The sequence below is a fragment of the Vombatus ursinus genome, unplaced genomic scaffold, assembly GCF_900497805.2.
Source record: "Vombatus ursinus unplaced genomic scaffold, bare-nosed wombat genome assembly UNPS02014924.1, whole genome shotgun sequence".
In the NCBI taxonomy this organism is placed as follows: Eukaryota; Metazoa; Chordata; class Mammalia; order Diprotodontia; family Vombatidae; genus Vombatus; species Vombatus ursinus.
In genome coordinates, this window is record NW_020954702.1 from 2,608,401 (window position 1) to 2,620,888 (window position 12,488).

Consider the following 12,488-nt stretch of genomic DNA (forward strand, 5'->3'; position numbering starts at 1 on the left):
TTGAAGTTACTATGTACAATATTCTTCTGGTTCTCCTCGCTTCACTTTGTACCAGTTCATATAAATCTGCCCAGGCTTTTCTGAAACTATCCTGTTTATCATTTTTTATAATACACTAGTATTCCATCACAATCACATACCACAGTTTGTTCAGCTATTCCCCAACTGATGGGCATTCTTACAGTTTCCAATTCTTTTTCATTTTAAAAAATGTCTCTTTGGGATACAGACCTAGCAGTGGTATTTCTGGGTCAATGGTTTTATGGTCCTTTGGGCATAGTTCCAAATTGCTTTCCAGAATGGTTAGATCAGTTCACAACTCCATCAACAATGCTTTAGTATCCCAATTTTCCCCCATTCCCTCCAACATTTCTCATTTTCCTTTTCTGTCATATTAGCCATTCTGATAGGTGTGAGGTGATATCTCAGTTGTTTTAATTTGCATTTCTCTAATACTGATTTAGAGGATTTTTTTCATGTTAATAATGATAGTTTTGATTTCTTCTGAAAACTGCCTGTTCAAAAACCCTTTTATCAGTTGGGGAATGGTTCATTCTCAATTAAATATATTTTATATCCCCCCCACACTTACATGTTAAAACAGTTTGTTTTTTTTAACATTTGGGTTTTTTTTTTAAAGTTTTGAGTTCCAAATTCCATCCCTCCTTCCCACATCCCCCTCCCTGAGACAGTAAGCAATCAATCAGATATAGGTTCTACATATGCAATCATGTAAAACATTTCCATACAAATCCAGGAATACTTGAATAAAAGAAAAAGAAGGAAAGAAAGTGAAAGGTAGCATGCTTCAGTCTGTATTCAAACAATGTTAGTTCGTTCTCGGGAGGAGAATAATATGCTTCATCATTAGTTCTTTGGGATTGGCTTGGATGATAGTATTGCTGAGAATAGCTAAGTCATTCACAATTCTTCATCACGTGATAGTGGTGTTACTGTGTACAATGTTCTCCTGGTTCTGCTCACTTCACTCTGCATCAGTTCATGTAAGTCTTTCCAGGTTTTTCTGAAGCCATCCTGCTTGTCATTGCTTAAAGTACAATAATATTCCTTCACAATTATATACCACAGCTTCTTTAGCCATTCCCCAATTGATGGGCATCCCTTTGATTTCCAATTCTTAGCCACCAGAAAATGAATGTTTTTCCACAAATCCTCTTCCCTTTCTTTTTGATGAATGACTCATATTCTTATGAATTTGATTGTTCTTTATATATTTGAGAAATGAAGCTTTTATCAGAGAAACTTGCTGTAAAAATATTTCCCAGTTTTCTGCTTTCCTTCTAATCTTTACTGCATTGATTTTGTTTGTGCATAACCTTTTTAAATTCATGTAATCAAAATCATCCATTTTACATCTCATAAAATGTTCTTTATTCTTCCCTTCTTCATAGATCTGACAGGTAAAATTTTCAGCGCTCTAAATCATATGCCCATTTTGACCTTATCTTGTCATATGGTGTGAGATATTGAACTCTATCTAATTTCTGTAAAACTTTTTTTCCCAGTAATTTTTGTTAAATAGTGAGTTATTGTCCCAGAAACTCAGGTCTTTCAGTTTACCAAACACTAGATTATTATGGTAATTTGTTACTGTGTCTTGTGTACCTAATCAAGTCCACTGATTCACCACTCTATTTCTTAGCCAGTACCAGATGGTTTTGATGATTACCATTTTGTAATACAGTTTGAGATCTGGTCCTGCAAAACCACTCCTTCACATTTTTTCTTCATTTATTCCCTTGATATTCTTGACCTTTTGTTCTTCCAGATGAATTTTGTTATTTTTTCTAGTTTTATGAGATAAGTTTTTGATAGTTTGATTAGTATGGCACAGAATAAGTAAATTTATTTAGGTAGAATTATCATTTTTATCATATTTGCCAATGAGGAATTAATATTTCTCCACTTGTTTAGATCTAACTTTATTTGTGTGAAAAATATCTTGAAATTGTGTACATTTAATTCCTGGGTTTGTGTTGGCAAGTAGATTCCCAAGTATATTATATTGTCTACAATTATTTGAAATGGAATTTATCTTTACATCTATTCCTGCTGGACTTTATTGGTGGTGGTTGTCATTTCAGTAGTGTTGGACTCTTTATGACCCCATTTTTGTGGTTTTCTTTGCAAAGATACTGGTGTGGTTTGCCATTTCCTTTTCCAGTTCAGTTTACAGAGGAACTGAAGCAAACAGGTTTAAGTGACTTGCTCAGGGTCACACAGCTAGTAAGTATCTAAAGATCAGATTTGAACTCAAGTCCTCCTCACTCCAGTCCTGGTGCTCTATCCACTGCACCACCGAGCTGCCTAGACTTTGTTGGTAATATATAAAAATGCTGATGATTTATGTGGGTTTATTTTATATCCTGCAACTTTACCAAAGTTGTTAATTATTTCAACTAGTTTTTCAGTTGATTCTCTAGGCTTCTCTAAGTATACCAAATTATCTGCAAAGAGTAATATTTTTGTTTCCTCATTGTTTATTCTAATTACTTCAATTTCTTTTTCTTCTCTTATTACTAGCATTTCTAGAACATTATTGAATAATAGTGGTGATAATTTACATCCTTACTTTACTCCAATCTTATTTGAAAAGCTTCTAGCTTGTCCCTGTTAAAGATAATACTTGCTGATGGTTTTAGATGGATACTACTTACCATTTTGAGGAACGCTCCATTTATTCCTATGCTTTCTAGTGTTTTTAATAAGAATAAGTGTTGTATTTTGTCAAAAAGTTTTCCTGCATCTATTGAGATAATCATGATTTCTGTTGGTTTTGTTATTGATATACTCAATTATGCTGATAGTTTTCCTAATACTGAACCAGCCTGCATTCCTAATATAAATCCCACCTGGTCATAATGTATAATTTTTGTGATATGTTGCTATGATCTCTTTGATAGTATTTTATTTAATTTTTTTGCATCAATATTCATCAGGAAAATTGACTTATAATTTTCTGTTTTTGTTCTCCCTGATTTATGTATCAGGACCATATTTTTATCATAGAAGGAATTTGGTGGCTTTTCTTCTTTGCCTAGTTTTCCAAATAGTTTATATGGTACTAGAATCTTTTTAAATAGTTCTTTAAGTATTTGGTAGAATTCACTTGTGAATCCATCTGGTCCTAGGGATTTTTTTCTTAGGGAGCTCATTTATGGATTGTTCTATTCTTTTTCTAAGATAGGATTATTCAAGTATTATATTACCTTTCCTGTTAATCTGGGCAATTTATTATTTTTTTTGTAGACATTCGTCCATTTCATTTAGATTGTTAGATTTATTTGCATATAATTGGGCAAAATAACTCACTGACCCTTTTACTGTTTGTGAACTGAGAGGTCCTGAAAGTGCTGCTGCTGCTGGTGTTGCAACCACCTCCAAGGCTTGCCCTGTGCTTTAGGCCCAACCACCACTTTTGTGGCATAGATCTTTCCTACCAACCTCTTAAGTTGTCTTGAGCTGGAAAATTGTTTCACCCTGACCTTTTGCTGGCTCTGTTCTCCAGAATTTGATTTCCTTACCATCTGTGTGCTGAGATCTCCTGAAGCTGCTGTTACAACTGCCTTCAAGGCTTGTGCTGTGCTCTGGGCTGACCACCATCTTGGTGTGATAGATATTTTCCACTGACCTCCTAAGTTGTCTTGGGCTGGAAAATTGTTTTCCCCAACCTTTTATTGACTATTTTCCAGAAATCAATTTGAGGTGATATTGTTGTTTGGTGGGGAGTTTGGAAGAGTTGAGGTGATTTCCTGCCTCCACACTGCCATCTTGGCTTTAAACAATGTTTTTATAAATGAAATGAGAATACTTGAAGAAAGACTTAGAAAAAAATGGAAACTATGGAAGAAAGAATTGGAAAGAGAAATAATAGCTTGACAGTAGAGGTACAAATCCTTGCCCAAACAACAAACTTGAAAATTAGAATAAACCAAATAAAAGCCAATGACTCCATAAAACAACAGAAAATTAAAACAAAGTTAAAAAAACTGAAAGAAATGGAAGAAAATGCAAATTATGTCATAACAAAGCCAAATTAGAATACAGATTGAGGAGAAAACATTTTAGGAGTCATTGAACTATCTGAATGTTATAACAGCAAAGAAAAAGAGCCTAGACATATATATATATTGCAAGATATCTTAAAAGAAAATTGCCCAGATCTCTTAGAACCAGAGAGCAAAGTGGAAATAGAACAAAAAACAAAAACATATTTACCCATTACCTCCTGAAAGAAACTCCCAAAATATAAACATCTAGGGACATTATATTCAAAATTCATTGCTTCTACATCAAAGAAAAAAAGACTGAAATCAGAGAGAAAGAATTCAAATACCAAGGAACCACAGTCAAAATAACATACTACTTAACAGCCAGCTTTATAAAAAGTGAAGAAAATGAAATACGACATTCCAGAAGGTAAAGCCAAGATTAGCTTACCCAGCAAAAGAGTGGAGAAAAATGGATTCTTAATGAAATAGAGAAGTTATAAAAGTTCTTGATAAAAAGATCAGAGCTGTGGAGAAACTTTGACATTCAAATATAGGAACTGAGAAACATAAAGAGGTAAGTACAAGTGAACAACCATAAGGACTAAAGTATAAATTGCTTACATTCAAATATAGGGAGATGTTATAAGTGTCCCCCCTAAAATCTATTGTCATAACGGGTAATATCAGTGCCTTATCTTTAATGATTTCCTTATATTTCTATGATTTGTAATGATTTCCTTATATTTTTTCTGGATCTCTTACCATAACCAAACTACTCCCACGCCTTATTTAATTAGAAGTCCAAGTATCTCTAAATAATTATTGCAAGATAAAGGAAATTGAACCAACACCAGATGAGGCAGGGTTCTTCATAGATTCCCAAGGAACCACAGAACCACAGCAGGGGGTTCCTGAATGTGACAAGTGATATAAAAGAATAATGAAAGCCGAATCCATGACCTAGAGAGAATAATTACTAATCTCTCCAAAGAAGCAAAATGGAGAGCAACTGATTGGAAATTCAAATATAGCGAAGAATAATATTGAAGAGAATGTCAGTCATGAGAATGAACCTCCAAATTTAAATAGTTTTAGAAATATGGCCATTTGATAGATGAGGAAAGCAGGAAAAGGATCTCTTCTCTATTCTCTGTGAGGTTTACATTGTCAAGGGTTTCAAGAAAAGTACCCTGAAGAAGCCACAAGTACGGTGTAGCTATTTTGGAGAGAGGGAAGTTTTCTGGCTAGGTCCATAGGAATGTATATCAGTAAACCTAAATAGTCAAATTAAGGTCCACAGAGATGTAAGCCTAAACATTCAAGGTTGGGGAATCCATAACGCAAGCATTGGCTGAACACCTGTGTGAGATCCAAGCACTCTCTGCAGCCATCTGACTTCCCCAGGATCATCTGAGGTCAGTCCAAACTCTACAGTAAATTTTTGAATTAGATAATTTCTAGCCACATAAGCTAGGATCAAACAATATTAATAAGGTTACAAAAAGCAAAATGCAAAAATATTTAAAAGCACACGTGATTTTTATGTAAGTATAACACTAATCTCGACGATGTGTAGAGACACCTTAAGGATCATAGATCTCTCAGAATAACACATCAAAAAATCTGAATAATATAATGCAAGAAACAATACAAGAAAACTACCCACAATTTCTGAATGCAGAAAACAAAGTGCCAATGAGAAGAATCCAATATCACCTTAAAAGGGTTTAATTAAAAAAAAAAACTGTTGCAAACACAAAGATTCAGTGGTGAAATGCAACCATTTCAGTGAGAAATAAATTCTGCAAAAATCACCAGAAGATTTTCAAATATTAAATGAAGGAAATTTGAATAACAAAATTATTCTTTACTCACCAGAAACTGCAGAAGGGGATGCAAAAGTGGGTTCAGAATAAGCAAGCCCAAGAAAGAAAGTGAATAATAAAGAGCCATTAAAAAAAAAAACAGATGTGAGCAGATTATTGGTTTTGTAAACACCCCAAACAACAGAAACGGAAAGGTAAATAAATATAGCTCTTAAGAAAACACAAATACCTAAATAAATTAACAAATCTCTATGGTCCATTAAATGCTGGGGGGGGGCACCTAGAAAAACACCTACCAGATTAAAAACAAATTAAAACAAGGCCATTAAGAGATTTTTTTTTCTTAAAAGAAGGGGCAGGGTTTAAATGACAACAGAGAGGGGATCTCCAGGGATGTACAGCCTCTGGAATCTGTTGTGTAAGTTGTTTTACATAACACCTGAAAGTCTGTGTGGAAGTTGGAGTGGGGTAGGCTCAGAGCTGTAGGCTCAAGCTCTAGGTACAGCAACCAAACAAATTGCGAGAGAAACTAAAGCTTAAAGACAACGTATCTTCTAATTAGGAGTGCTAAAGAATATAAATATTTCACAGCTCCACATGGAACTTTTACAAAAACTGACCATGTATTTGGGCACAGAGATGTTGAAGGTGTAAGTAATAAAATCCTTTGTAAACCATAATGTAATTTAAAAAAAGTGATCAGTTCAGGGAGCACACACAAAAGAAATTCAAATGGAGGCTTAACAGTTAAATCCTAAATAATGAGTGGATCAAAAAACAAATAGAAATAATGAATAATTGTGAAAAAGAAAATGATACTATTAAATAACATATTAAAATTTCTGTGATGCAGCTTATGCAGTGTGAAGGGAAAAAGTTATACCCTTATGAATGTACAAGAACAAAATTGAAAAAGAACAGATTAATTAATATATATTTTTAAAAATAGAAAGTCCACAAAGAAACCCAAAGTAATCATGAAAAAGGAACAATTGAGAACTAAAAGATAGATAAAATGGAAACCCCCAAAACTAAAGAAACAAAACTAAAATTTGTTTCTTGAAAATGACAAAAAATTGATAAACATTTAATGAATCTGATTAAGAAGAAGAGGGTAGAAAATCAAATAAAAAATAGTAAATGAAGGTGGTAAAGTCCCAACGAAAAGATATAAAAAGGATTATCAGAATCTACTATGTTCAGTTATTATGCTAACAAAACTGAGAACACAAAAGAAATAAGAGAATGTATACCTTTAAAAATATAAACTACCTAGTGTAACAGAAGAACAAACGGAGGTCTTAAATAATTTATCCTTAAAAAAAAAAAAAAAGGAAATATAACTACCTATAAAAGAACTAACAAAAGGAAAAAATCTTCCTAGTCCTGATAGATTCTCAGGAGAATTATACCCAACTTTTAAAGAAAAATCAACACCAATACTACTCAAATTATTCTCAAAAATTTAGAAAGCACTCTACTGTACACCTTTTATGAGACAAATATAGCCCTACTACCTAAACCATGGAAGGATAAGGTCAATAGGAGGACCAATATCAGTAATTAATATCAATCCAAAAATTTTAAATGAATTCTGTCAGACTTCAGAAATTTTTCTAAGAAATCATTCATTTTGACCAAGTTGGATTTATACCAAGAATGCAAGGATGGTAAATTTTAGGAAAATAATCAACATAATTGTATTAAAACCAAAAACTTCCCAAACCACATGATTATCTCAGTAGATTCAGAAAAAAAGTCTTTGACAAAGTATAACACTCATTTATGCTTTCTGTGAAGTACTGGCATAGTTGGGCATTTTTTTAATATCATAAAAAGTATCTTCTCTAAAACCAAAACTAAGCATTATATGCAATGGAAATATACTAGAAACTTTCCCATTATATATAGGAATGAAGCAAGGAGGCCCACTTTCCCAACTGTTAACTAGCCTTATTTTTTGATGACATGATGGTTGACTTAGAAAATCCTAGCTTCATGAAATGTGTAGGTTACAAAATAGACTTTAAAAAATCAGCAGCATTTCTATATAATAACAAATTTCAAGAGTCAAAAACAGAAAAGGAAATCCATATGCATATTTGGGGATCAACCTACCAAAGCACACAAAATGCTTGCAAAGGTTCAATTACAATGTGTTCTGAAAGGAAATAAAGAATAACTTAAATATGGGGAGGAATATTCAGTGCTCCTGCCTCGACCATGTTAATATGATAAAAATGAAAATAGTACCAAAATTAATTTACAGTTTTAGTGTTATACCAATCAACTATCAAAAGGGTATTTTACGTAACTCCATAAAATAATAGCAAAATTTATTTGGCAAAAACAAAAGATCTAGCACATTTAGGACAATCATGAAAAAGGGTTAAGGATGGAAAACAGCATTTCTAGACTTTAAATTGTGAAACAGCTGTTAAAGTCATTTGTTATTGACTTAAAAATAGAAAAGTAGTAGAACAAACTAAACAAAGGAGAATTGGAGGAAAATCAATTCACTAACCTTATATTTGGTAAACCTGAAAACACAAATTGCTTAGGAAAAAACTTTTGATTTAAAAAAAAATACTGCTGGGAAAACTGGAAAGCAGTCTGACAGAAATTGGGGTTATATTCCACAATAAATGCAAAGTGGGTTTGTGACCTTCATATTAAAAATCATAGCACTTTTTTAAATTAGAAGAGAAGCAGATCATATACCTTTCACACATATGGATAAGGAGATGTACTCTTAACCAAAAAATGTATAAATTAAATTACAAATATAGGAAGCATATGCCCCTATGGGTATGCCTAGTTGTGGTTCACAGTGGAACATGAATAGATGGATATCTCTAGGGACTCCTCAGCCCACTTCTCTCCTAGTGAGACTTTGATTCCTGCCAAGAGGGAAAGCAAGAGGTTAGGTCCACAGGCTAGCCACTCTGTTCTCCTCATACATAGGGTACTATACTAACATTATAGCCATCTGCCCTCTTAAATATTATCCGATGGAAGATAATTTTTGGGTTCAAGTTGGAAAGAAAAACTACCGACTTAATGCTACATATTTGCAGAACCTAGAGACTACCAATCTCTTGTAAACAAACTTTTCATCTCTAGATTATGGTAAGAACCTAAGCTATGTACTTTACTGTGTACTATAACTGACTTTTTCACAATGTTTACACAGGCATGGGGCAGCTATGTGACTCAGTGGATAGAGTGGAGTCAGGAAAACTCATCTTCTGAGTTCAAATCTTGCCTCAGACACTTACTAGTTTTGTGACTCTGGGCAAGTCACTTAACCCTGTTTGCCTCAGTTCCTCATCTTTAAAATGAGCTGGCAAAAGAAATGGCAAACTATGCCAGTATTATCTTTGCCAAGAAAATCCCAAAAATGGGGTCAGGAGGAGTTGGACACAACTGAAAAAAAAATTTAGTTATTTCAATCCAAGAACCAGAAAGGTGCCATGACTGCCAAAGTGGGAGAAGAATTTCACAGGCTAGGTCAGAAACTTTGAAATTAGAGTTTATAGAGAGATGTTAGCTTGCCTGGTACTAAGAAAACAGCCCCTTGCTGCCTCAAGAGGAGCCAAAAACTGAACATTTCAACTGTAAACTGATGAACACATCAGGGGCACTGAAACCAGATTAAAAAAATAATTATTAGTAGATCCAATATGTGGCTTTCCTGTTACTAGGAATGATGCCACTGGTTTTATTGATTGATCCTATCAATTGATATTTGGGTGTGTCTGCCTAATAACTTATGCTTGGAAGGTCCCTGAAGATGGGAAGACTGAAGACACTCACTTTGACTGAGAAACTGCCCCTGCAATGACAGCCTTGGCCCAGGAGAATGATGACAGAAACAAGCAATAGGTGATGTCTGAGATTGTTGTTGAGATGTTCAGTACAGTCATACTTTTGTGGAGAAATTCTGGTGTTCTTGGGACCAGCAAGTTAGCAAATCAGTAGAAACCTATTTCATAGTCTTTGAGGTTAGCAGTTAGAGACTGATGGATGTGCAATGGACTCCAAACAAAAGAAATGATTTGTCAGTCATGAAAAAATTGCCTGATCCAGACATTAGCTCATAAACAGATGTTGAAAGTGAGGAAGACCATGTACCATAACCCAGTTGTCTGTTCAAATAATGGGAGAGGATTAAATCCAGAAACAATACATTTTCTCCCGAGTTGCTCAGCAGTACAGACTGCTTGGTTATAGACACACCCAACAACCTGTAGTGTACTAACACTGTGAAACCTATAGGATTTCAGGTATAGAAAGGCAAAATTATTGTTGTTATGAGAATAATCATCAGCCCATATAATCAACTACTTCAGTTGTGGGAGCAGTCTACAGAGGAACTTAATTCTAACTGGATAGTAACTATTTTATGATGTCCCAGGGGAACCTGGTCATATTGTTGCACATGTAGTAAAGGGGTAATGCTAATGTTTATCTATGTAATGTTTGCCATGCCTGTAACTATATATGTATGTTGATGTATATATTAATTGAAGAATGTTTTTAGTATGCTCATGTTTTATAATTTGTTTTTGTGCTAGTATCATTTAGCACTATAGCTCCATTACTCTTAACTATGTGTAGTTTTGTTCTTTATTTGTGCATATTTTGCTATTTCTTCATATTTTGTTATTTTGTGTTTATGTCCATTTCCATTTCCATCTCCTCTCCTATTCAATTCTTGGTATGGCTATAGGACCTGTCCAAATTATGCATACAAATAGAAACCCATACAATTGCCTCTCATAATCTAGCAGATATATCATTTTCATCTACTTTTTTATAGTGTGGATTAGACTAGTCCCTTTTTCCAAGGCTCAGCTCAATAAAGTGTTATCATGAGACTTTAGTTCACATTACCAAAATGATAAAGGACTACACATTTCTTTGATCCTTATTACTTCTTATATCTCTCCAAAATGGGAACTGTGGACAAGAAATGAAGCAATTTCAGCTTTCTTTATAATGTAGGACCCCAAGAACTCTAATGAGATAAATTCAATCCCTAACCCCTAAAGCAAGCTTACTGAGCATCCCCTCCCCCAGCAAGCATCATGTTCTAGTAACAGGACTATATTAAGAGGAATAAATAGTAAGTAATTCATTTGCAGACTCTTATGCAATAAAAATAGTTGTCAATTCAGGGATGATACAAAAAAGACACAGACCCAAATGGAGACTTAGCAGCAAAATCTTAAATAATGAGGTCAAAAAACAAATCATAGAAACGATAATTCTATGAAAGAAAATAGTAATGGTAAAAAAAAAACACACCAAAATTTCTAAGATTCAGCTAAAAACTATGCTTGGGAAATATGTCCCTATTAACATATACTAACAAAATAGAAAAAAAAAGAGGACTAATGAACTGAATGTGCATTTTTTTAAAAATTAGAAAACCAATACCACAAAAGCTAAAATGACCAAAAAAGAGATGTTAAAATTGAAGGAGAAATAGATAATGGGGGGAAACCCTATAGAAATGATAAATAAAGAGCTATCTCTTTTAAAATACTAATAAAATAGATAAACTTTTATCCACACTGATTAAAATGAAGACAGAAGAAAATCAAATGAACAAAATAGCAACTGAACAAAGTGAAATCACAACAAAACCAGAAGAAATAAAAAGAAATACCAGAACCTACTACACATTTGTGTAGTATCAAAACTGAGAACACAAAAGAAATAGAGGAGTGTTTGTTTACCTTAAAAAAATATGAAATACCCAAGCTAACAGAAGAACAAATAGAGATTTTTAATTATCTAATCTCAGGAAAAGAAATCGAATTAGCTGTAATGGAACTTTCAAAGGGGGAGGGGGAAGGTAACTCCTGGTGTCCTGATGGATTGATTCACAAGAGAATTCTATTCAACTTTTAAAGGACAATTAGTATCAACAGCACACAAATTATTCTCAAAAACTGAGAAAGGACAAGATAAAGAACAGGAGAACTATAGATTAATATCGATAATCAATATTGATTCAAAAAATTTTAAATAAAATTCTGTCAAATGGACTACAGCAATTCATCCAAGAAATAATGCATTATGATCATATTGGATTTATGAAAGAGATGCAAAGATGGTTCAACATTAGGAAAACAATGAGCATAATCATCAAAAACAAAAATTTCTAAAACCACATAATTATCTCCATAGATGCAGAAAAAGATTTTGATTAAGTGTAACACATTTATACTAAGAAACAAGAAACCTACAAAGTATATCTTTTTTAAATACCTTTAAAAGTTTCTATCTAAAACCAAAAGCAAGCATCAGTGATGCAATAGAAGTTGTCCAAATTAACACAGTACTAAATCAAGGATGCTGCTCTTCCCAAACTATCTTTTTTGGTGTAGTTCTAGAAATGCTAATAATAACAATTAGACTAGAGAATGAAGTTAAAGGCATAAGGATTGGTTGATTTTCTATTTCCTAATGATACAATGGTTTACCTAGAAAATCCTTAGGAATCAGCAAGGATACTAACTGAGACAATAGCTTCAGCAAAGTTGTAGGCTTCAAGATAAACTCTCAAAAATCAATACCATTTCTACTTAATAATAATATAGATTAATATAATAATACAAAATTCAAGAAGCAATAATAA